We start from the raw sequence: 24,396 nt of genomic DNA, 5'->3' as shown, positions 1-24,396 counted from the left end.
CTCTATTGATTTCTGGGTCTATCCCCTGCCAATACCATACCGTCTTGCTTACTGTAGCTATATAGTAAGGCTTAATATTGAGTAGAGTGATTGCTCCTACTTTATTCCTCTTTTTCAAGATTATTTTAGCTATTCTAGATCTTGTGCATTTCCATATAAATTTTAGAATAAACTTGTCTAAGTCTACAGGAAATTTTTCTAGAAATTTGATGGAAACTGCATTTAACCTATAGATCAATTGAGGGAGAAATGACATCCTTACTATGCTGGGTTTCTCAATCCATGAACATAGTATGTTTCTCTATTTCTTTAGGTTCTGCTACCGTAAGAAAAGAAAAAAGTAAAAACAAAATAACTGTATTAGGTTCTTTTTCCAATTATGTAGACAAAAAAGTAATGAAACAATGTCTTTTGCATTGTAGTGAAGTGAATGAAGTCTGGTAACTTTTATTAGGCTCTACGTGAGTGTCAGAACCTACTCATTTAATCCTCACAACAGCCCTATGAGGTGGGTACAATTATTATCTCCATTTTATAGGAAACTGAGGCTCAGAGAAGTCAACTTGCCTGAGATTCTATAGCTCATAATCAGTAGAGGCCTAACATTCCAGGTTTCACCTACTTTCCCCAGGGCACACCCTCCCTTCACCATTATGGTGAGGATGGGGGAAGTAGGCTGGGCCAGAGCACTGGTATCATCTCAGAGCTAAGGAAGCAGTCTCAGCCCTGTACTTACCCACCAGCCTCCCTCCCGCCAGTGGCCTGGGTGTGAGAACCTCAGTGTCACAGAAGACAGTCCCCATCTTCCACAGGGAGGAAGAATTAGACCCCAAATGAAGGCCATGACTAGGACCCAGACAACTAGGATTATCCTCACTGACATCAGCAAATCGCTCTGTGGTGGGTTTCCTGTAATTACCTCTTAAATCCACTCCTACCAAAACTCAGTGGGGAAGGAATTATTACCCCCGTTTTACAGCTGAGGCAGCCATGCTCAGGGAATTCAATAGAGGGAACTGTGCTGGGCAGGCTGACCATGCCTTGCTCAGAGGAGGGGGTGGTGGGCTTGGCTTCTCAGCCCCTCTCCTGTGACCAGTCAAGGTCGCACCACTGGCCAGAGGCCCATCCAGTGTAAGGGCAGGTGTCATAGGTCCAGAGACCCGGTACTCACCTTGCCCCTCCCCCACCTGCGGCACAAACCCACTCTTGGGCCTTCACTTCCGTGACCCCTGCACCGAGGACGGCCAAGAGCATAAGAAACTCTGAGGGCACTAGAAAGTGGACCCTGCTCAAGAGAGCCCTCCTGGCCCGAGCAGGGCCTGGCAAGGCGTGGCTTGGACACACAAAAGGTGGAGAGAGCATGGCGGGTGCTCAGAGAGCCCCCCAAACACCCTCATTGGACAGATGATGGCCATGGCAGCACAAGTGTTTCCAAAAGAGCCCAGTAAGAGCAATTGCACCGGGCCCATCGGGCCCCTGCTGCCCAGCAAACAGCCCCTGCTGGCAGGGGTTCCTGGTTGACTTTGAATATTTGGGTGCCGTGAAGTTTAGGAAAAGGGAAGCAGGGAGGTACCTGCCAGGCAGAGCTCAGGGCTGGGGGGCAGGTGGCTGGACCAGAGTCTTTCAGGGCCCTGGGCTCTCATGTCAGCTTGCTGCCCCTTTCTGGAATGGCCTTGTGGGGTGGTGAGAGGTGGGGGACTAATACTGGTTTGTTTTCATGGATTTTGGGGGGGCAGCAGATATGGGGGTCACTCTGGAAAATGCAAGGCTTGCAGAAGTTGAGCTGCAGAAACAGAACCTCTCTGGTACTTTCTGTGTGCTGGAGGGAAGCACCGGCTCACACTTTCCACCACTGCCCTGCTTGGCTGTGCAGTTGTGGGGTGCTCACCATGCCTTCTGCACACGCACCCCCACATTCATTCACCACACTTTGCTTAGTGGTCGCTCCGTGCCCTGCCCCAGGCTGGCTGCTGGCCGATCGGCCCAGTTTCCTCTCTAACTCCTGACCTACTCCTCTGTGAAAGCTGAGAAGCCAAGCTAAGTGGCCAGCTCCGCCCAGGGCAGCCTCAGCCCACGAGAAGCTCCACGTTAGAGGCCTAGGGTCCAGAGAAGGGCTGCTTGTCACAGGTCTGCCAGCTCTGTGTGCTCTGCAGGGAAAGACAAGTGACCTATTTGGGTTGGAGACTCTCAGTGATGGCCAACGTCTAAACGGGTCTGATCCCTTCTCTGTGGGTGGTCATTGTGATTCCTGGGATACCAGACCTGCTTCCCCCAGACATCCACCAACAGGGCCCTAAATGAGATGTAAACAGAGGAACAATTTGAAGATTTGTGGGTTGTTCTTTTCCGAGGGGATTTCAGATTTGGGGGCTTTTGCTACATTGAAGAGACAAAAAAAAAAAATCGTAATTAGTCATCCCCCACCCCACCCCCAGGTGAGAAGATTAAGCCTCTGGAGGTAAGGACAGTGCATCCCACAGGCAGCCTGGTTCCTTCTCCACCGAAGTGAAGTTTAATTCGTTTCCATTCACAAAGAATTAATGTCTAATTATTCATTAACCCCCACTGGTTATTATATTCCTGAGTGCCAAATCCTCTTCATTCTGGGGCAGTAACTTGGGTATTACTTCGTTTCTTAGGCACTTCATTCACCTTGAACTTCTGGCAACACTCGTGGCTAACCCAGGGAGACCTTTCCCAATAGAAAGGCAACTCATCCGATCCCTAGGTCTCCTGGGGGATGACTGGGGAGGATGGATCCTGAATTTAGCAAGTGAGAGTGGCACCTCTCACCAAAAGGCTAGGAGTCAGGTTTGGGAGCTGTTGCAGGGGAGCCTGGGCATGCCCAAACTTTGGAGAAAGGCCCGAAACGGTCCTTTGCCCACCCCCCTCGCTGTTCAGTGGAGAAACTGAGGTCTGAGATGGCTGAGGCGGGGCACTTGTCAAAGCTTAAGAGCAAGGACTCCTAGATTTTGAGAATCTAAAAGTAAGCTCTTAAATGATGGGGTGCTAATGAAAGAAACAATGTTTTCCCAGGGAAATGCGTATGTGCTTTTATACTCTGAAATTTGCACAAATGACAGGGGATTCAGACTCCTTGAAGTCCATCTTTGCAATCTAGGTTATGAAGTCATGATCTTTACAAAAAACAAAATAAAACAAAAACTTTTTTTTACTGAAGTGTAGTTGATTTACAATGTTGTGTTAATTACTGCTGTACAGCAAAGTGATTCAGTTATATCAATTTTTTTAATATTCTTTTCCACTATGGTTTATCATAGGATATTGAATGTAGTTTCTCTGTGCTATACAGTAGGACCTTGTTGTTTATCCATTCTGTATATAAAAGCTTACATCTGCGAACCCCAAATTCCCACTCCATCCTTCCCCCAACCTCCTCCCCCTTGGCAACCCCCAGTCTGTTCTCTATGTCTGTGATTCTGTTTCTGCCAAACAAAAACTTCTGAGTGACGAAAAACACCATAAACAAAGTAAAAAGACCAATGCAAAACTAGGAAAAATATTTGCAACTTATATAAAAGACAAAGGTTAATATCCTAATAAATAAAGAGCTTCTAAAACTAAAGAAGGACGATCCAATTTTTAAATGGACAAATGGCTCATATATATATATATATATACTTTAAAAGCTACTCAACTTTATTCATAGTAAGAGAGATGCAAACTATTAACAACCCTGAGATACTAGGAATGAAAAATGTTACAACCCCACAAAGGGCAGTGTCCAGGAAAATTACATGTGCATTTATCCTTTGTCAGAAATCCCACTTTTAGGGATCTATCCTAAAGATACATTGGCAAAGATACAAAAAAGATATACGCACAAAGCTATCCGTTGTAGGACAATTTATAATACTGAAAAGCTGGAACCAACTCAGATATTCATCAGTAAAGGACTAGTTAATTGTCCATCTACTAAGTGGGTTATTATGCAGCTGTAACAAGGAATGAGGGCTATCTCCATTGACTGCTGCTGAATGATCTGTCCCTATGAGGTTACGGGGAAAATCTAGGTGTAGATCTGGGTTTATACTATACAACTGTTTGTCCAATAAACGAGGGATACAAATATACCTAGATTGTGATCTCTCAATATCTGTTTCCCACTAAAAGGAACCAAGGCCATTTGGAGAAATGGCTGATTCCAGGTCTGAGGAGGGAAATGTATGAGACCCTAAAGCTTCTTGTCATACCAAAGCCATGATCTACTGAGATCGTGTCAGAAGGATTCAAAAGCTAACTTGAATAAGCTCCCACCAGCTAAGAATGGGACAATTTGAACATAATTAGGAAAATAACCCCATTGGATAAAAGTACACCAAACGGGCTTAAATCCATGAGCTGCCATGGCTGCTGGCCTGATAAAGGACTGCTGTGGGAGTCTTGGGACACCAGGAGCAGTGGCTGAGGGCAAGGACCACCCCCCGCATCATCACCCAGGAATGAGTCACTCAGATGGGTGCTCCGTCATTCCTGATCTTTACAGCATCGGCAGGAAGAATCCTCACCTTTCCTAAGAGACATTTCCGCTAAGCTTCTTGTCGGATAACCTTTGTCAGTTTTTTCAAGACCTTTGGGGGTCCACTGAGCTCCTAAAAGGGGAGGGGACAGCCTTAAGCATATTGTTGTACTGGGGCTAAGGACAGAGGGGAACAGCACACCCCAAATCCTACGCGCTCTGCCCAAGCCCTGAATCCTGCAGTGCTCCCCTCTCTCTATTCCCACCACCCCCTTCCTTGTCCGGTCCACAGTGGCCTCCTACCTGGACCACTGGGCAGCCTCCAGTGTGTGCGTGTTCCATCCCGCTTCCCTCTACCCACAGGCAGACTTGCCTCCTGATCTTGTTCCTACCCTGCTCAAAACGGTTCAATGTTTGCTCAGCACTCACCCTATTCCAGCAGCCCCTTCTTTAGGAAAGATTTAGGCTTTAAATTACAAATGCATCCAAACAATGAACGTGTCCTCCCTTCAGTCCTGTAAACACCAGGCACAATGCCACCTCTGCATTTTTGTTCCCATTGTCCTTTACCTCCTAAGACACCCTCCCCACTGCACCTGCTCAAACCTCACTGCAGGGGGAAGGCTGAGTGCCCTGCGCTGCTAGCCAGAGGCAGCGATGTGGCCGGGGAACAGGAGGCTGTCTGCCAGGCCTGGGGAGGGAGAGGCCATGCTCAGACCCACTCTGGGCTCTGCAGCTGCTGTCATTCACAGCTGTGCCTGCTGCCTGGCTAAGGAATGTCCCCAGAGCCCTCCCTCTTCCCGCCACCCCACAAATGGAGCGCAGAGAGGTAGCTGCTCCTGTGAGCTCTCCACCACCTCTCCTCCACCTTGCCCTCCGCTCTTCTACCCCATCTACCACCCAAACCTTGCTCCAGGGAGTGGGGGATCTGGAAGCCCATACAGTTCCTGAAAGCCAACACAGGCAGTCCCGCTGTAGAAAACAGCATTCCCTGTGTAGAAACTGACAGACGCCGATATCACATTTCAGAGCAGTTTGATGCTTCCTGAAGTGTGAGCTCCTGTCTCTGGAGGAGGGAAGTGTCTGTGCCAAGAGCTTGATGAGTTTCCAATGAAGCCACGAAATGCACAAAGCTGCCTGGCAGCAGCCTGTTTCTGAGCCAGGCACCCACTGCGTGAGCCTTCCTTGAGCTTCTGGTGACCCTAGAGCAGTGCTTGGTGCCCTGGGCCTGCTCTGTCTCTCAGCGGGAGTACCACAGGTGAGGTACGGTGAGGCCGCAGGCTTGGTCTGCTCCTTTTGCCAGGACATGAGTGCAGCTGGACAGACGCTTCTACTACATGTCCTGGGAATTGCTTTTGTCTTTTCATCCTAATGAAGTAGAAACAGAATGGAAGTGAGGGAGAGAGAAGGAGTCTGGGCAGTCTGTCCCCTGAACAACCCCTTCCCCCATCCTCCATCCTCCTCCAACCCTGGAGCTGCAGCCCCTCCCTGTTCCTGCAGCATGAGGGCGTGTCACTGCGGGCATCAGCTGGACTGTAAAGGGATTAGTCTGTGCATCCCAGCACAGTGAGTCAACTAGCTCCTCAACCACAGAACACAGAGATCAGGAATTACCAGTTGTTCTTCCTCCAGTGAATGCCAAAATACCCCTAGGGAACTCTCGGGACTCCTCTCGAGAAATAGGAAATGTATGTTGAGGGCATCAGAGTCTCAGGGCCTATCTGTCAATATAGTGCAATGTTATAGAGTACAAACACTAGAGTCAGAAGGTGTGGGCTCAAATTCCACCTTTTACATTTACATGCTGTGTGACCTTGGGCAAGTGACTTAACTTCTCTGTGCTTAGTTTCCTCATCCGTAAAAATGAAGCTACTCATAGTACCTACCATTTACAATTGTCTCAGAACAATTAATACGTGGATATACTTAAAGTACCTATAACAATACCCAGCACAGTAAGGACTGCACGTGTTGACTAGCTTTGGGGGAGTCAGTGTAACAGCAGTCAAGAGCACAGGCTCCGTAGATTACACGAATTTGGATCCTGGCTCTGTCCTTTTCTAGCTGTGTGACTTTGAGCCAGTTATTAAATGCTTTGTGCTTCGGGTTTCTCATCTGTAAAAGGGGGATGATACTAGCTAAAATAGTAAAGGATTAGATGGATCAATGTTTGCAGAATGCTTAGAACAATGCCCATCACTATTTTCACTATATGTTCTGTGTTGGTTATTATTATCATTGGTACTTTCACTATCATTTCTCAACTCTGATTATGGTCATGGTTGCAGATTGAAGCTACCATGGGTCCCAATTTCCCAGGAGCCAGGACTTAGGGGCCCAGAAGATGATGGCCTCCTTAGGCCCTGGGCTTAGGGATGGGTCAACACCCAGCTTGGCTGGAGGGTCCTCATTTGCCATTAGAGCAGAAGAGGGACCCGCCCACTGCTGGGTCCCCCTGGAGGGGAAGTGTTGTTGCCTAGACCATGCCCATCTACACCAGACAAGGGCACGAACTCTGGAGCTCAACAGATGTAGTTTCAAACCCTGACTCTCACTCAGCAGCCCGTGACCCTGGGTGAGCTACTTTCTGAACCTCAGTTTCCTCATCTCCAAATGGCGGGAAGAGCATTTTCCCCGTGGACACAGCTAAACTCCTGGCCCAGCACCCTGTTCAGTAAAAGCAGGTCCTTCACCTCCTGTCCTTTCCCTACCCTCTTAACTCTGCAATTTGGGGCTACAGAGGCTGTTGAGAGTTTTGGATTTAGGGAGCAGACACTCATTTCCCTTCACTTTGTCCCTCAGGATGGAAAGCTGCAGGTCAGAGTCAATTTGACAAACTGAGGAGCCGTTTAACTTTCTTCATCAGGATCTCAGAATCCTGAGGAAAGGCATCTTTGCTGCGATGTGGAGCATCTCCTTCTGATATTCTGCTTTGTTTTTTACTTAACCCATGGATAAATATAGGCTGGTGGTATTTTTTGTCAAAGAATTCAAACAATACAGGAGTATTTTGCGTAAAAGGTGCAAGTCCCGTTTTACAATTACCCCCTTACAATTACTTACCTTTCTTATACCAGAAAGCACCGTTAATTATTTGAAGAACGTTTTCCTCTGCATTTGCAGATATGTGTAAGTATCATTCTACTAATACGGGTCCTACTGTACATATTATTCTAAGACATCCTGGTTTTGCTTAATAGCATGTCTTCAGCCATGTGGAGCTGCTTCCTTCTTTCAATGGCTGCAGATTATCCATTTGTGTGGATGGACAATTCATCGACCATCCCCTCTATTTTTAGGCATCTAGGCGTCTACACGTTTTGCTCTTATGAACATTTGTGCGTGTCTTCATGCACGTGTGTAAGCATTTCTGAGCGTTTCCTAGAAGTGGAATTCCTATGCGAAAGGACTGAAGGAGCCACAACTCACCCTACACCTGATCTCCATACTGGATTTATTTTTACTGATAGCATTTACTATAAATTATAGTACAGACTTACTCGTTTATTGTCTGCTTTTCTCACTAAAATATAAGCTTCATGGGAGCAGATGTCTTAGCTGTCTGATTCACTTCTGGGCCCCCAACACTCAACTACAATAGTATCTGGCACATAGCGGGACTCAGTAAATATTTGTTGAAAGAAAGAACAGATGAAGAGACATGTACATTTTTAAATTTATTTATTTTATTTATTTATTTTTGGCTGCGTTGGGTCTTCGTTGCTGCGTACAGGCTTTCTCTAGTTGTGGTGAGTGGGGGCTACTCTTCATTGTGGTGCGCGGGTTTCTCATCGCGGTGGCTTCTCATTGAGGAGCACAGGCTCGAGGCATGTGGGCTCAGTAGTTGTGGCTTGTGGGCTCTAGAGCGCAGGCTCAGTAGTTGTGGTGCATGGGCTTAGTAGCTCCGCAGCATATTGGATCTTCCCGGACCAGGGCTCGAACCCGCGTCCCCTGCATTGGCAGGCGGATTCTTAACCACTGCGCCACCAGGGAAGTCTAACATGTACATTTTTAATGTTGATAGGTGTTGCCAATTTATTTTCCAAAAGGCTGACCAATTTATACTCCACCAAGACAGCAAGCATTTGCTTCCCCACACCCTTGGCAACGCTGGAGGCTATCAACTTTTAAAGTAATTTTTCTCATCTATAGGGGAAAATGTTGCCTCCTCTTTTTTACCGTTGCTTTACAAGTTCCTCCTGAGTCCTGTCCGGCCTCTCACCGTGAGCGGGTGTGAACTGCCAGACTGATTTGGGAAGCTCTGTTTGTTCGCAGTGAGCACGCACAGAGGGACAAGCCTGGAAGGTGCAGGGAGAGCTGGGGAAGGCTGGGGCAGGGAGCAGGGAAGGCTGGGGCAGGGAGAGCTGGGGAAGGCTGGGGCAGGGAGAGCTGGGGAAGGCTGGGGCAGGGAGCAGGGAAGGCTGGGGCAGGGAGCAGGGAAGGCTGGGGCAGGGAGCAGGGAAGGCTGGGGCAGGGAGAGCTGGGGAAGGCTGGGGCAGGGAGCAGGGAAGGCTGGGGCAGGGAGAGCTGGGGAAGGCTGGGGCAGGGAGAGCTGGGGAAGGCTGGGGCAGGGAGCAGGGAAGGCTGGGGCAGGGAGAGCTGGGGAAGGCTGGGGCAGGGAGCAGGGAAGGCTGTGGCAGGGAGAGCTGGGGAAGGCTGGGGCAGGGAGCAGGGAAGGCTGTGGCAGGGAGAGCTGGGGAAGGCTGGGGCAGGGAGCAGAGCTGCAGCCCTATGCGCAGGGAGGAAGCGGTCTGGACAATGTCACAGCTGCTGCCACAGCAACTGTGGGTGGATGACGACAGCTGCTACACAACTGGAGACAGAAGAGAAGCTGCCCTGGGTAGGGGCCCTTTGGGAGCCAAAGGGCAGGGCCAAGCATCCATCAAACAGGACTGTGTGTGGGCGGGAGGGGAGGCTGCCAGGCCCGGCCAGGCCCCTTCTCCCAGAGGGATCGGAGGTACCAGAGTGCCTGGCTTTGACAAGCTTTGAGTCATTGACCTTCATCTTCAAGGGTCCTTCCCAGAGAACTCAGTGTGACTCTTCCCTCCCAGAGGGATCTGGTGTGACTACGAATGTCTCAAAGCTCATTCTCGGTCTGAGCCATCTTCCCTGGCCCCTTTTGCATGTCACAGTGGCTCCCCAAGAAGGGAGAGCTTCTCTGAGGATCTGGGCCTCAAAGCAGAAACACCTCAGGGCCACAAGGGACCCTGCACCTCTTCAGGGTGCTGTCTGCTGGGGATTCCCAGGCCCAGGAAGAAAGGAGCAGAGCCTCTCCCTCTGCACCTCTGCCTGGGAATCTACAGGTCATGAGACTGGGTTTGACCTGCACAGCTGACCTGGTTTCTTCAACCTGTCCATACCATGGGAAGGATGGTATAGACTTAGTTTAAAAGAGACTTAAGAGATATAATGACCTAATGCAAAGCATGGATCTGGCTTGAATTCTGATTTGAGTAAACCAACCACAAAAGACAGTTTTGCTAGCATTGCAGAAATTTGAATGGGACAGGGTATTAGACAAATTAAGGAATTGTTAATTTTGATGGATGTGACAATGATACTACTATGTAACAACTCTTTTTTTTTTTTTTAGAGATGCAGAATGAAATATTTAGGGGTAAAATGCATGTCAGTAGTCTGCTTTAAAATACTTAAGCAAAAATGTATGTGAAGTGGGCTTCCCTGGTGGCTCAGTGGTTGAGAGTCCGCCTGCCGATGCAGGGGACACGGTTCGTGCCCCGGTCCGGGAAGATCCCACATGCCGCGGAGCACCTGGGCCCATGAGCCATGGCTGCTGAGCCTGCGTGTCCGTAGCCTGTGCTCCGCAATGGGAGAGGCCACAACAGTGAGAGGCTCGCGTACTGCAAAAAAAAAAAAAAAAAAAAGTATGTGAAGCAAATGTCGCAAAATGTTAATAATTGTTATATCTAGGTGGTGGGTATAAACTGTCCTCTCAACTTTCTGTATGTATGGTTAAGTACTTTGATAATAAAGTTTTTAAAAAGAAGAAGAAGGAGGAGTTGGAGGACGGGGAAGGTGTGTGACTCTGGACGAGGCTGGAGCTTAGCATATAGAGCCTGGGGTCAACTCTGGCCACTGACCACTGTGAAGACCCAGCCAGAGAGCCCTAGACAGCAGTCTGACCCAAGAAGAGCCTCAGGGTGACGCTGCCTATTTCTCTACGAGTCATGGGTAAGCACTTGGAATTTGGAAGGACCCCTCCACAGTGCGCCTGGTTTCCAGAGTTACGGAGCTGGGCTAAGGCATCACAGACTTCCAGTAGGGTCAGCCCTCTCCTGGGAACAGAGACGGACACCCCAAAGCCAGCCTTGAAACTTCCTGTCCTAAGGATCGGAGGTCCTCGTATTAACAGGCCGCTCCTGGTGCAGTCCTGCCTGGAGATGGCCCTCCCGCGCTCTCAGAGCTGGCGCCCAGCAGGAATGGAATCACAGTCCACGGCTTTGGGGGCCTCCTTTCCAGGAGCCCCAGCCAGGCACGTGATCAGCAATGGTGCCTTAAGAAGCAGCTCATCGATTCTGGGCAGAAAAGCTGAGGGCCTGGCTCGGCAGGCCCCTCAGGAAGCTGCAGCCCATGCCATCTGCAATACCGCCAAGCATGAGTTAGCCTGTCTGTGTTTGCAACAATTGAGACCACACAGTCCTTCCCAGAAGTCAGAATTGGCCCATGAGAGCACTGGGGAGTCATTCGCAGATCCGGCGGCAGGAGCAGGCTGGCCAAGTTGGGTCTTCACAGGAATAGGACACTCCTCATCGGACCGCTGGCTTCGAGCCCTCCTGGAGAGAAGATAGGCACACTCCTGTTTGGGGGGCTTCTGGGGTTTCTGATAAGACTTTTTAGAGAAGCTTTAGATTCACAGCAAAACTGAGAGGAAGGTGCAGAGTTCTCATGTATCTCCTGCCCCACACAGGCACATCCTCCCCGGCCATCGACGTCCCCCACCGGAGTGGGGTGTTTGTCACAATCGATGACATCATTATAGCCCAAAGTCCATAGCTGACATCGGGGCTCACTCTTGTATATTCTGTGGAGTTTGACAGATGTAAATTGACATGCATCTGTCTTGTACTATCGTACACAGTATTTTCACTGCCCTAAACATCCTCTGTGCTCCAGTTTACATCACCCCTGCCAACCCCTGGGATCCTTTTACTAGCTCTATGGTTTTGCCTCTTCCAAAATGTCATAGAATTGGAGTCATACAGTGTGTAGTCTTTTCAGCTTGGCTGCTTTCGCTTGGTAATATGCACTTAATTTTTCTCCATGTCTTTTCATGGTTTGATATTCCATTTCTCTCTAGCATTGAATAATAGTCCATTGTCTGGATGTACCAGTTTATGTATCCATTCACCTACTGAAGGACAGCTTGATGCACACCCCGTGTTCACCATCTCCTGTCCAACGCACCTGTAAGCTGGCATCAGCCCTGACACCCTCAAGATAGGTAGTGTGAGTTCCACGGGGATCTCCATACCAAGAGCCTGAAGGTTAGTGAGATTTCAGGGGTGAGGACACCATATTCTATCCACTCAGTAAGCATTTAATGAGTGCCTACTTACTGTTGTGATCCTCCCAGTGTCAGGCTGAGGGCCACAGAGATGAATACATTGTGAGCTCTGGAGCTTCCCTGGTGGTCCAGTGGTTAAGAATCTGCCTTCCAATGCAGGGGCCGCGGGTTCGATCCCTGGTCAGGGAACTGAGATCCCACATGTCACGGGGCAGCTAAGCCCACGTGCTCTGGAGCCCACACACCACAACTAGAGAGAAGCCCGTGTGCCACAATGAAGAGCCCGCATGCCACAGCTAAGACCCAGCACAGCCAAAAATAAATAAATACTAAAACAAAAAAATACACTGTGGGCCCTGCCCAGGGAGGCCCACAGCCCATGGAGGAGTGGGCTTGGGGCAGAACGTTCCCAGCTCAGCGTGGGGGTCAAAGCACAGGATTCTGTTCTGTGGGGCTGAGCAGAGCGGGAGTACCTCTGCAGCCATGACCGGCAAGGCTAGTCGGCTCCTGGGGCGTGGAGCTCTAACAGAAGTTACAGAGCAGCTGTCCTCAAAGTGTGGTCCCCAGACCACCAGCAGCAGCAGCCCCTGGGAACATATTAAAAATGCAAACTCCTGGGACTTCCCTGGTGGCACAGTGGTTAAGAGTCCGCCTGCCAATGCAGGGGACATGGGTTCGAGCCCTGGTCCGGGAAGATGCCGCGGAGCAACTAAAACCGCGCGCCACAACTACCGAGCCCCCGCTCTAGAGCCCACGAGCCACAGCTATTGAGCCTGTGCTCTTGAGCCCGTGCTCTGCAACAAGAGAACTCACCACAATGAGAAGCCTGTGCGCACCGCAAGGAAGAGCAGCCCCGGCTCGCCGCAACTAGAGAAAGCCCGTGCGCAGCAACGAAGACCCAACGCAGCCCAAAATAAATAAATAAATAATTTTATTTTTTTAAAAAATGCAATCTCCCAGGCCTGGTCCCAAGCCTACTGAATCAGAAACTGTGGATGGAGCCTAGTCAACTGTGTTTTAACAAGCCCCCCAAGGGATTCAAATGCATGTTAAAGTTTGAGAACCACAATACAGAGAGATAGGAGAGTTCTAGGGATGAATTTCACCTCCTTGGGTTGGGAAATGAGGGAGTTTTGAGAAGCAGATTTCACTTCAAGGGGAAAATGAACTTTCTGACAGCTGCTCAGCAATGAACCCCAAAACCTCAATCATGGTGAATTCCCATTCCTATAAGTTTGGAACACATGCTGGGTATATTAGCCAGTATTTGGGGTTCCAGTAGCAATTTCAATGGCAGGAGGCTCCCCGCTCCACCACCACCAGGCAATGCTCCAAACACCAGCTATTTGTCCTACAATTCAACTCAATTCTGACACTAGCTACCTGTAGATAGCATCAGATTCCACAGGTTAAGGGCTCAGTCCCACAAAATTGTGCCTCCCCTCCCCCCAACTTCAGACACCAGATGAAACCCAAACCTGTACTTCTGACCAACTGGCTATAGACCAGAGGTTTCAATAACTGCCCCCTTTGGGTTCGATTAATTTGCTAGAGCTGCTCACAGAACTCAGAAAACCATTTTGCTTACTAAATTACCGGTTTATTACAAAATTATATAACTCAGGAACAGCCAGGTGGAAGAAACGTGTAGGGCAAGGTATGTGGGAAGGGGCATGGAGTTTCCCTGCCCCCTCCGAGTGTACCACTCTTCCTGAATCTCCACATATTCAACAAGCCAGAAGCTCTCTGAATCCTGTCCTTTTGGGTTTTTATGGAGGCTTCATTACATAGGCATGACAGATTACATCATTGGCCATTGGTTACTGAACACAATCTCAAGTCCCTTACCCCTCCCCCAAGGTTGGGGGATGGGACAGAAAGTTCCAACACTTTAATCCCCTGATTGGTTCTCCAGGCAACCAGCCCCCATTCTTAGATGGAGGTCCAAAATTTGCCTCAATAACATAACAAAAGCCACCTTTTCAGCTTTCTGCACTTATGAAATTCCAAGGGACTTAGGAGCGCAGAGGGGCCAGGAATGGTGAGGAAGACCAAATATATATCTATTTCCTATTATAAATCACAATATCACAGCCAGGACAGGCTATGTTATACTGTGGTAACCAATGGCTTCCAAATCTCAACAAGTTTACCTCTCGCTCATATAAAGGCTGCTGGAGCTCTGGCCTCTCTCCAGGGCACTGTCCTCCATGCCATGTCTTCATGACCCAGGTAGCTTTGATCTGTGGCCCTGCCATCTCAACACACACTTGGCTGCACCAATGCTGAGAGGGAAGAGGGACGCCAGAGAAGATGACTTTTCGGGGCCTCTACTTAGAAGTGGAACACACGTTCCTTGTGCTCGTATTTCACAGGCAGAAGTGCCACTCGGCCCTTCCAAACTGCAAGGGTGCTACAAAGTGTGGGATCCCACAGCTCCCAGAGGAAAGGAGAAGCTTGTCTACCACGGGGACAAGCTTCCTTTCAGAGGCAGCAGATGAGGAAGAAAGGAAGAAGATGGATGAGGCCGCTGTGCTGGAAGAAGATATATTACTTTAATAATCTCTTCCAAATGTGAGGTCCTATTTTTCTCCGATGCTTTAAATGTTCTTAGAATGCTTTAAATTGCTAAGTGCTTCTGTTTCCATGAGGTTCCATGGCTCCTGGAAGGTTTACTCATAATTTAGCCTGTAACGCTACCACGGCAGCACCCACAGGTCCCTGGATGCTGGGCTTCCAGAAAGCAGGGTGCCGTGGGTGATGCTGGCAGGGAGAGCCTGAGCTCATAGGTCTGGCAAACCAGGTGAGGGTCTGGGGCTGTGACAATTCAGACAAGTCCAGGGCAGGAAGCAGCCTTGTCCCCAAGTTGAACTGAGAAAGAGGAATGACAGTTATCTCCTCTGGAAAGAAAACGAAGAATGGATTCAATTCCACGTCCCTGGTCCTGTTCCAGCCCATGATTCAGTGACTGTGGAGCAGGGTATCAGCTGCTACAGCGCCAAGTGCCTAGGTGCCAATGTAGTGCCAACCACAGGAATATTACCCCTCTACCCCGACCCCTATCCCCCTACTCCTTCAGAGCAGCCCCACAACTGCACTGAGGGCACAGAAAACCAGGGGAGTGAACGCCCCGTGCCGGGGGGCACCCTTCTCCTTGCAGCAACCTAGAAGGAGACTCCAGGGTACAAGAGAGGAAGAGGAAGAGGTTGAGCCAATCAGCACAGGCTCCTGAGGTGGACAGGTCCCCCCTTAGAAAGGAGAGGTGACCCCTTGCCCAGCTCTCAGCCCCGGGGGTCCACATGCATCCTTCCCCTGCCCGAGGCTCTGCGTTCTCTGAGCCCATTTTAGTTGAGTGTCACCATTAGGGGAGCACCTCCAGAGAAGTCCCTAATGGGGCCAGAGCCCCTGGTGCTGATGGGGAATGCTGCTTCTTTCTCATGGAGACAGATGGGACTGATGGCCATTGTTCTTAGGTTAAGTCACTGTGCACTTTGCTGAAAGATAAATTGCATATCTGCCCCGAGGGAGAATGAATCACATCAGTAACTTCCTTGCTTAAAGCTCATTTATTTAGGATCCTGCTTGAGGTTGTTTTTTAATAGATAGATTAGGGAGTAATTTTTTAAAAAAGACAAAAGGGCACAGAAATTGGGTTTCCCTTTGGCTTAGAAGATTTTTCCTCAGAGAAAGTAATAGTAAAAAGGGCTAGGGTCCTCCTTGTTTGTTCAGACTGTGGCTTGGGAGTCCTAGTTGACAAGAAGTGGGGGAGGGAGGTGGGGAGAAGGGCAAGGAGGGAGAGGGAGAGAGAGATTGAAAGAAAGCGATACAGAGAGCAAGCAGCAGCCCTGCAGCCTAGTGTCAGGCCTTCGGGCATCCACTCAACCCCTTCACCAAGCAAATGGGTGCAGTGGGGGAGAAGATGCACCTTAGAAGATCTGCATGACACAACAGGGGATGAGCCCATTTCCCGAGGCTGCCTGGGGCTCCATCCTCCAACTGTGCTGCCCCTTTCACATTTCAGTGTTTTGCAGGCTACCTGAGCCTCCGCATCGCGGGGCACCCACAACCCGCACTCAAGAAGGAATGGACATGAGGACGACCATCTACGAGCCAGGACCCAGGCATCAGGCTGAGGCTCTGAGTTGCTGCTGCGGAGGCTAAACCAGCAGCCCTCAGGCGCCCGTCCCACAGGCCTGGAGGCCTGGACCAAGCCAGACACCCAAGAGGGGGGCACGGGCATGCAGGGGAGGGTCCATCAGAGCACAACAACCTAGCCTCAGCAGGAACGAGCCCTGCGTTCTGCCCAGGAAGCTTAGGACCCAGGCAGGACCGTTTGCCTCTCCTGGCCTCGGTCCCCCCGGCTGTACCACACACAGGGTGGGCGCTAGTGTGGCTAGGCCTGCTGGGACACCTCACCTGACTGGTAAAAGGCTGCACCAAGCAGTTTAAAAGGCAGCCAAATCTGTCAACACTCCCTGGGCATCTCGGAGGAGCAGGCTGTCAGATCTGATGAAGCTCGTCCTCCCTCACCTGGAAGCATGTCCAGGGCTGGACACTTCCCTCTGGCTGTGCTCCCGGGCAGGAGCCAAACAGGGGACAGGAAGTGGGTGTTTGTGGGGAGGCAGGCCGGCTGCAGGGCTGAGCAGAGGGACAGGAGCGAGGTTGCCTCTTGCCGATGTCTGAATTCTTAAGTGTCTTTCATTTCCTAAAAGGTACCAGAAAATGGAGTATCCAAACCAGCACCTCAAAAGCACAGAACTGGGGCTGCCCAGGTGTCCACAGCTCCGGGTTTGGGCAGATCCTTCTTAAATATCACCACCCTAGTCTACAACCTCCCTGCCTTACCCTCCCCCTCCCTCTTCCCAATCCTCCTTGCTGACCCACACCACCACCTGGTCAACTGTCCAAGGCAGGTTTAAACAAGCTGCTCAGGCTTCTAGAGCCACAGAAAGCACCTTCAGGATGCAGATATAAGAGGAGCTGAAAATCAGCTCCTCTGAGCCCTTTAAAAGAGGAAGTTCAACCATATGACCCAGCATTCCCACTACTGGGCATATACCCAGAGAAAACCGTAATTCAAAAAGACACACGTACCCCAACGTTCATTGCAGCACTATTTACACCAGCCGGGTCATGGAAGCAACCTAAATGCCCATCGACAGACGAATAGATAAAGAAGATGTGGTACATAGGTACAATGGAATATTACTCAGCCATAAAAAGGAATGAAACTGGGTCATTTGTAGAGACGTGGATGGATCTAGAGACTGTCAGACAGAGTGAAGTAAGTCAGAAGGAGAAGAACAAAGATCGTATATTAACGCATATATGTGGAGCCTAGAAAAATGGTACAGATGGACCGGTTTGCAGGGCAGAAATAGAGACACAGATGTAGAGAACAAACGTGTGGACACCAAGTGGGGAAAGTGGTGGTGTGATGAATTGGGAGATTGGGATTGACATATACACACTAATATGTATAAAATGGATAACTAATAAGAACCTGCTGTATTACCAAAAAATGAATAAAATAAAATTAAATTAAATTAAAATTAAAATAAATAAAAGAGGAAGCTTACAGAACACAGGGTTTTCCAGCTGGAAGGAACCTGTATGTTGACTCAGAGCAGAAATCTGGCCGTGGTCTCCCTGATAGGCCGCAGGACACCCCCCCCCCCCAGGCTCTCCGCCCACCCAGGCTCCTTATTGATGGCCCTGTCCCGAAGTGCATCCTTCCACAGCCTCACATTGGGGACCAAGTCGGTACTCCGTCTGATACCGTGTGAGGCCAAACCCTCCGTAGTCAGGAGGCCCTGGTCCCAGGCCCTCCACATTAGAAGGACTCATCGGCCAGAAATTCAGCAGGAGACTGGGGTGGGGGGCAGGGAGGGGCGGGGGAGGCTGGGCTTATCAGGAGACTGCCGGAGGGAGGCCCTGCGCGCAGGTCTGAAGGCTCTATCCACCCAGGAGACTCAGTTATTTCTCCCCTACTACTCAGCTGCCCTAGGAGTAAAGCTCTGAGAGGGAGAATTCCCTCGGGAGGGGAGGGGAGGGGACGGAAGGGAAGGGGAGGGGAGGGGAGGTACCCGAGGTCAGCTGAGCCGCTACGTGGCCAGACACGGCCAAGCATCTCCACAGACAGAGAGCTGCGTGCCAGGCTCAGCTCCCCATTGCTGTTTATCCTTTAATTACACAGCAGGAGCTAAAGGGCATGTCTGGCCCAGGAGTCACTGCTTCGTCCAAAGCAGGTGTCTGAGGAAGTTACCTGTCTCAGCCAGCCCAGGCAGAAGGGGGGTGAGAGGCAGGCTGGCACGGCCAGACAAGAGTCTGGGTGCACTCCGAGTCCTATCACCAGCCCAGTCTGCTTCACAGCCACCCTCCCCGACATGCCCCCATCCCCCCACTGCTGGGAGCTCGTGCCTGCACCATTGTCTCACTTTCCCCAGAACTCAGAGTGTAAGGTCAGGCCTTAGTCAGCTCTGGCTGCCATAACAGAATATCATAGACAGGGTGGCTAAAACAACAGACATTTATTCCTCACAGCTCTGGAGGCTGGGTGTCAGCATGGTCAGATTCTGGAAAGAGCCCTCTTCCTCGCTTGCAGATGCCCTCTCACTGTGTCCTCGTATGGTGGGGAGCAAGCTAGCTCCAGTCTCTACCTCGCCTTATAAGGACATTAATCCTACCGCAGGGGCTCGGGCTCTGACTTCATGGCCTCATCTAAACCTAGTTATCTCCCAAATGCCCTACTTCCAAATACCATCTCCTATGGGGTTAGAGCTTCAGCGTATAAATTTGGGGGACACCTACACTCAGGCCATATCAGCCTGTGGTTCTTTCTTCCCAAACGCACGTCTGTATCCTGGACCCCTCTCCTGAGTGCCAGGCCTTCTACTTGTTCTACCTGGTGGACGCAGGGAATCCGAAGAACCAAGGGGCAGGGACAGAGCAAGCCCAGATTCAGGGCCATCCCCAGAGCAACAGCCCTCCTGACACTGGCCACGCTGATAATTCCCTAGTGCACTTCCCACCAGTCCCATCCTCAAACTACATCCTAACAGCCTGTCCTTGTATGATACACACACAACTTCTTTTTTGCTGTCGTGGCGGGTATGGAGGTCCTCATAGATGCCACTCGGACACGGTCACAAGTGAACAGGGGCATCCCTGGCCTCCCTCGGGCTTTGATCTCCCGGACCCTGACTGCCCTGCTCCTTGCTTGGCTATCACAGCAGCAGTTGGAGGAGATGGTGCATGTGTGGGCACCTCACACTGGGCTTGGCCCCTGGAGAGTTTGCTCAGAATAACTGTCCACCTCCTCTCTGACTGCCCCTGCCACGTGCCCATCTTCCCAGGCCCTGGGAGGAGCAGAGACAGAAGCAGAATTGGTGGGTTCCTCAGTCTGAGCCAAGCCCTCAGGAACCCCATCAAGTCTCTCTCCTGCGTTAAGTCCAAGTTTCCACGACCGGCTTGGGCTGGGGTGCCATTGGGCACCACTCCCCCTCTTGGAGCCTCTTACCCCGCATGAGTGAAATGCTCCTCCCACCCCCAGGTTTAGGGTTCTCAAGAGAAAGTGTCAACAGACATGACTCAAACTGATGGGCACTTCAGTTTCCTCTTGGCTGTCTTGGGAAGGTGAGGGACCTAACAGAGAGGCCAAAGAAGCCCCAGAGAAGAATGAACGAGTCCAGGGTCTGGGCTTGGTACTCAGACAGGCAGGCAGGAGGCCTTTCAGAAGTGTCTGGAGCCCAGGCCCTGGACCCTGCTGGGAGGAGGGCTGTTGTGGTTTCTGCTTTTACTGAAGCAGCGAAGGCCAAGGAGTAGTTTAGTTCAGGGCCCTCCCCGCCGCTGAGCCTGGCAAAGTGTGTCAGGGCCTCCCCTTTGCCAGGACACACCCGTGGCCTAGGGAGGCAGAAAGAGCAGGGTGTAGTCCTGTGGGTTTCTGTGTCTGCCGTTTAAAAATAACAGCTTCGGCTGCAGCTGACACCCTGTGTCCCTTGTAAGTCCTTCTCTACTGTGGGTCTGCTTCCTGCCCTGTCCCATGAAGGCTGGGCCCGGGCATCCCTTGGAGCTATAGGGACACCATTCCAGATCTGTTTCAACTTAAGAAAAGTTCAAGGGCATCGTGACCAGTTATTTGGACACACATACATCAGGACACATACCACACACAGGCAGGCACCCTTACACACACACACACACACACACACACACACACACACACAAACATACACATGGATCACAGTTCACTTTTCTAAAAAAAAACTGAAATGGATCTCAAATGCGTAGGGCCACTAGCATTTTGAAAAACATTTTCTTTCCTCTTTTTGGGACTGAGGCCAGGGGACACTGTTCCCAGAGAACCAAGTTAGGGTCATATAAGTCTCTTTTTTCCCTTTCGATGTATTACTTTCCTTAAAAAGGAAAGGAAGTTGGATTAGTTTATTCTCAACAGTGAAAAATGCTATCTCTTTCCTCCAAAGTAGCTGGCTCGATTCTATTCAATATTTGGAGAAGCCAAATGTACCAAATCTTCATGAAGAGATGAAGGGAGAAGCTTCTCGTTTCTAGCCTGGCCCTATAATTTACAGCACAGAGGACAGGCAATGCTGCTCCCTGAAGGGACACTTCTTGGGACACCAAGCCTGACCCTTCCAGCTTAGTTCTGGGGAGACATGTAGACTCCCGGAAGACTGAGAGAACACATCTAAATGACAGTTCAAGGGCAGAATGAAGGGCTATCACAGGACAATGGGGTTTCATTGTCCCATAAAGGGATAATGCAAGACCTCTCAGAAGTGACAGGTCACTTCAGGTTGGGATGTTTGGGGAAGACTTTACGGAGGAGATAAAATTCTGGCTGGCCTGAAATATGTGTGCTATTTGGACAGGTCAAGAGAAGTGAAGAGGACATTCCAGGAGAGGGGACTGGCCTGAGTAAAGGCAAGGAGACCAGGACTCTTTGAAGGGTCCCCTGAGTTTGGAGTCCAGAGAGTGGACCAATTGGACCACAGAGGAACATTCTGGGGGAAATAATGGAAGAAGAGGGGTTGAACTTTATATCCAGGAGGCAATGGGGGTGGAAGGAGAGGCATTAGAGATTTTTGAGTAGGAAAGAGATACAATCAATATTTTAGGACAATAACGCTTAAGACACCAGCAGGTGGCCTGAAGGGGACAAACTCATCAAGCACTTTCACACACAATTCAAGCTGAAGAAGATTTCTCTTAAAGGTTCTGGGCAGCCCCAAAGTCAGCTTACAGCCGAGGCTTGCCTGGAGCTAGGGAGACAGATGAGCAAACTCCTAAATCATACTCCTCTTTGTAATAGCTCTGGATGACAGTTTCTTATCTGTCTCTTCATAACTTTTATTGAATTAGTATGGAAATACAATGTCCACTATTTTTTTTCATTCAACATTTTAAACGAGACTCTAGATCCTCAAAACCATCATCATTGTATTTTTCATTATGACAGGTTTGATGTCAGCTCTCCTACTAGATGGTAAGCTCCTCCAAACGCAGAGACTTTCATCTGTGTCTCCCTGACTAGCCCCTAGCACAGAGGCCAGCAGGAAGAACTAAATAGGTAACCAACTGTGAAATCACGTAATGATATCTTTTTTTTTAATTTAACTTAATTTATTTATTTTATTTTTGGCTGCGTTGGGCCTTCATAGCTGCGCGCGGGCTTTTCTCTCTAGTTGCGGCGAGCAGGGGCTTCTCTTCGTTGCGGTGCGTGGGCTTCTCATTGCGGTGGCTTCTTTTGTTGCGGAGTACAGGCTCTAGGCGCAAGGGCTTCAGTAGCTGTGGCATGCGGGCTCAGTAGTTGTGGCGCAAGGGCTTAGTTGCTCCATGGCATGTAGGATCTTCCCGGACCACGGATCGAACCCGTGTCCCCTGCATTGGCAGGCCGACACCAGGGAAGTCCCAGGTAATAATATCTTCATTACCACACTGTTTGCTCTGGTCAAGGCATTGTAAATCATTGATTGTGCTTTAGGGGTTAAACTATAAAAGAGGATATCCTTCATTTACCTTAAAAATAAACTTGGACTGTCAGGCCCTCTAATCTGCAAATTATTTTTTCAAAGAAAAGGCTAACTCTGGGCTTTCCTACTAAAAATACGTTTAGCAAAACTTTGTGGCAGAAAACATCCTTTAAATGGGTCAGAGCCTAGAGTCCATCAGATGGATCCCAGGCTTCAGGCCATGCTAACTGACGCCAAGGACACAAGAATGCCTATCATTCCTTCTGGGGATACCAGCCTCTTATAGACACTGAAAGTGCTTACGGAAGCCAGAGGGTAAATCTGCAAACCCCCAGCTAATCCTGTAAAACATCCTTGTCACAGGGGTGCCCCCCCCCCACCAGAAAGTGGACTCTGGGATGGAGAACAGTGTGCAAGAAGTTTCCCAGGGAGCGCCTTCAGGGTGACCACCTATGTGAGAAGGAAGGAAACGGGGCTGGGCAGGGGGAGAAGGTGGGCCGCACTGCAGTCCCAACAAGGCCTCAGCTGACCACACAGGGAACTCTGAAGTTGGGGTAGCTGTCGGAGTTGTACCCAGCTGAGGCAAGAGCCAGGCCTGTCTACCTTCCCCCACTGATCAGTCACTGGATGTGGGCTGTGCCCTAGAAGAGGCACAGCCATCAGCAAGGCTGCTGCCTTGAGCAGAGAGCGATTCCCAAAGAGGCCGTCGGCCAGCTGCAGTCCCAGTAACTGGGGGTGAAGTCCTTCTGTCCTGAATGGGGCTCGGGTGGAGCACAGCAACCACCGTGGTCTCGAATGATCTGTGCAGGCATCCGGGTGCAAGTAGGACAGCCAGATGCTCAGAGACCAGAGAGGAGGAAGCAGTAGAGTGGCTGGGAGACAGATCTCGAGCCACATCTTGGCCCTGCCACTTACAATCTGTCAGCTTAGATTAGTATCAAACTTTCTGAGTCTCAGCTTCTTCATCTGTAAAATCCACCTATAATATCCACCTTATAGGGTTTTTTATGAGGATCACACAAGTAAAAAAAATATCCCGACGTGGTACTACAAATGGTGCTGGTAAACGGTAACCACAGTAATTGTCGTTACTTTAGCAGCTGCAGCGTCAAGGGTGATTCCCTGGTATTGGTACCAGATGCTCTCAGGTGGGAGCTATGCCAAAGTCTGGGTCAAGAGCCATCAAGTATATGGACCGCTGGGCTCTAGGGGTCTGTGAGGATGGCTAGTCGTCTCCTTACATCTCAGGCCAGTGTCCTGCTGGGATCAAAGACACTGCTGTAGGCATCGTCAGGAACAAAGGACAATACTGGGAAGGGGTTTTGGCTGTCCTCACCAGCAGAGCACATGGCAGCCTCCATGTGTCAGGCACCAAGAGGTTGGCCTTGGAGGCAGGTGGGGCATTCACTCTGCAGGCCGTGGGCGTCCCCCTTCTGGTGGCCTGTCCAAGGGGTATGACCACATGACAGGTTAGAAGTGTCTGCCTTCACTGTTTCCTCTTTCCAACAGTCAGCATGTAGAAAACCATCAAGCAGGGGTGATTCCTGCGCATATGGGAAGTTCAGGGTGTCAAGGCCACCAGGAGTGGATGGCAGAGCTTTGGTCCTCCATCCGATTGGGAGTTTCCCTTGAGACCTTGAAGCACTTGACTGGGCTGAGATCACTCGTTCTCACCGCTCTCCTAGACTAGAAGTCCCATATGGTACTGCACAGGCTCTGGAATCAGAAAAGTCTGATTCCTCAGTTTAAATCCTGTCTTCATCCTTCATCAACTGCGGGACCCTGGACAAGGGTCAGCGCCCTCCAGGAAATCCACCAGGGTCACACCTGTAGTTGAACAAGTTGGGTTTATTACTCATTGCAGCAAGAGAGAACGCACACCAGGGATGTCCCAGTAAGAGGGTGTTAGAAAGAACCAATTACAGGGTTTGGATTTTGTTGGGCGGCTTGGGGTGTGGGGGGGGTCTAAGGAAGTGGGAGTTTGGATGTTGTTAGAAAGTGGAACAAGTCTATGATTGGGTGTCTCAGTAAATCTTTCTACAAGGAGGGCTACGTCGAGGATCACGCTGTAAAGAAGCTGCCGTCACTCTTCCGGGGCACAGGGGCAGAGGTATTTTGTGGGTGGCACAGCGGTGTTTTTGTCTGTGCTTAGACAAAACTACAAGGAGGTCTTGCTGGGTCCATCTTAGCCTGGTCTCAGGGTGCCCTGTGAGAGGCTGGTGTCCTGTGAGATTGTTTATGTCCAACAGGAGAAGAACACCGCTGGCTGTGAATGGGAGTCTAGCTTCCAAATGTCAGGGGCTGCTCTGTTTCGATTTCTCACCAGGTTACTAAATCTCTCCATGTCAAAGTTTCTCCATCCGTAAAATGGGGGTAAGAATATCTACCCAGAGGGTGGT

The sequence above is a fragment of the Phocoena sinus genome, chromosome 13 (genome assembly GCF_008692025.1).
Source record: "Phocoena sinus isolate mPhoSin1 chromosome 13, mPhoSin1.pri, whole genome shotgun sequence".
Classification (NCBI taxonomy): domain Eukaryota; kingdom Metazoa; phylum Chordata; class Mammalia; order Artiodactyla; family Phocoenidae; genus Phocoena; species Phocoena sinus.
The sequence above is the reverse complement of the archived record's forward strand: the minus strand, read 5'-3'. Positions refer to the sequence as shown.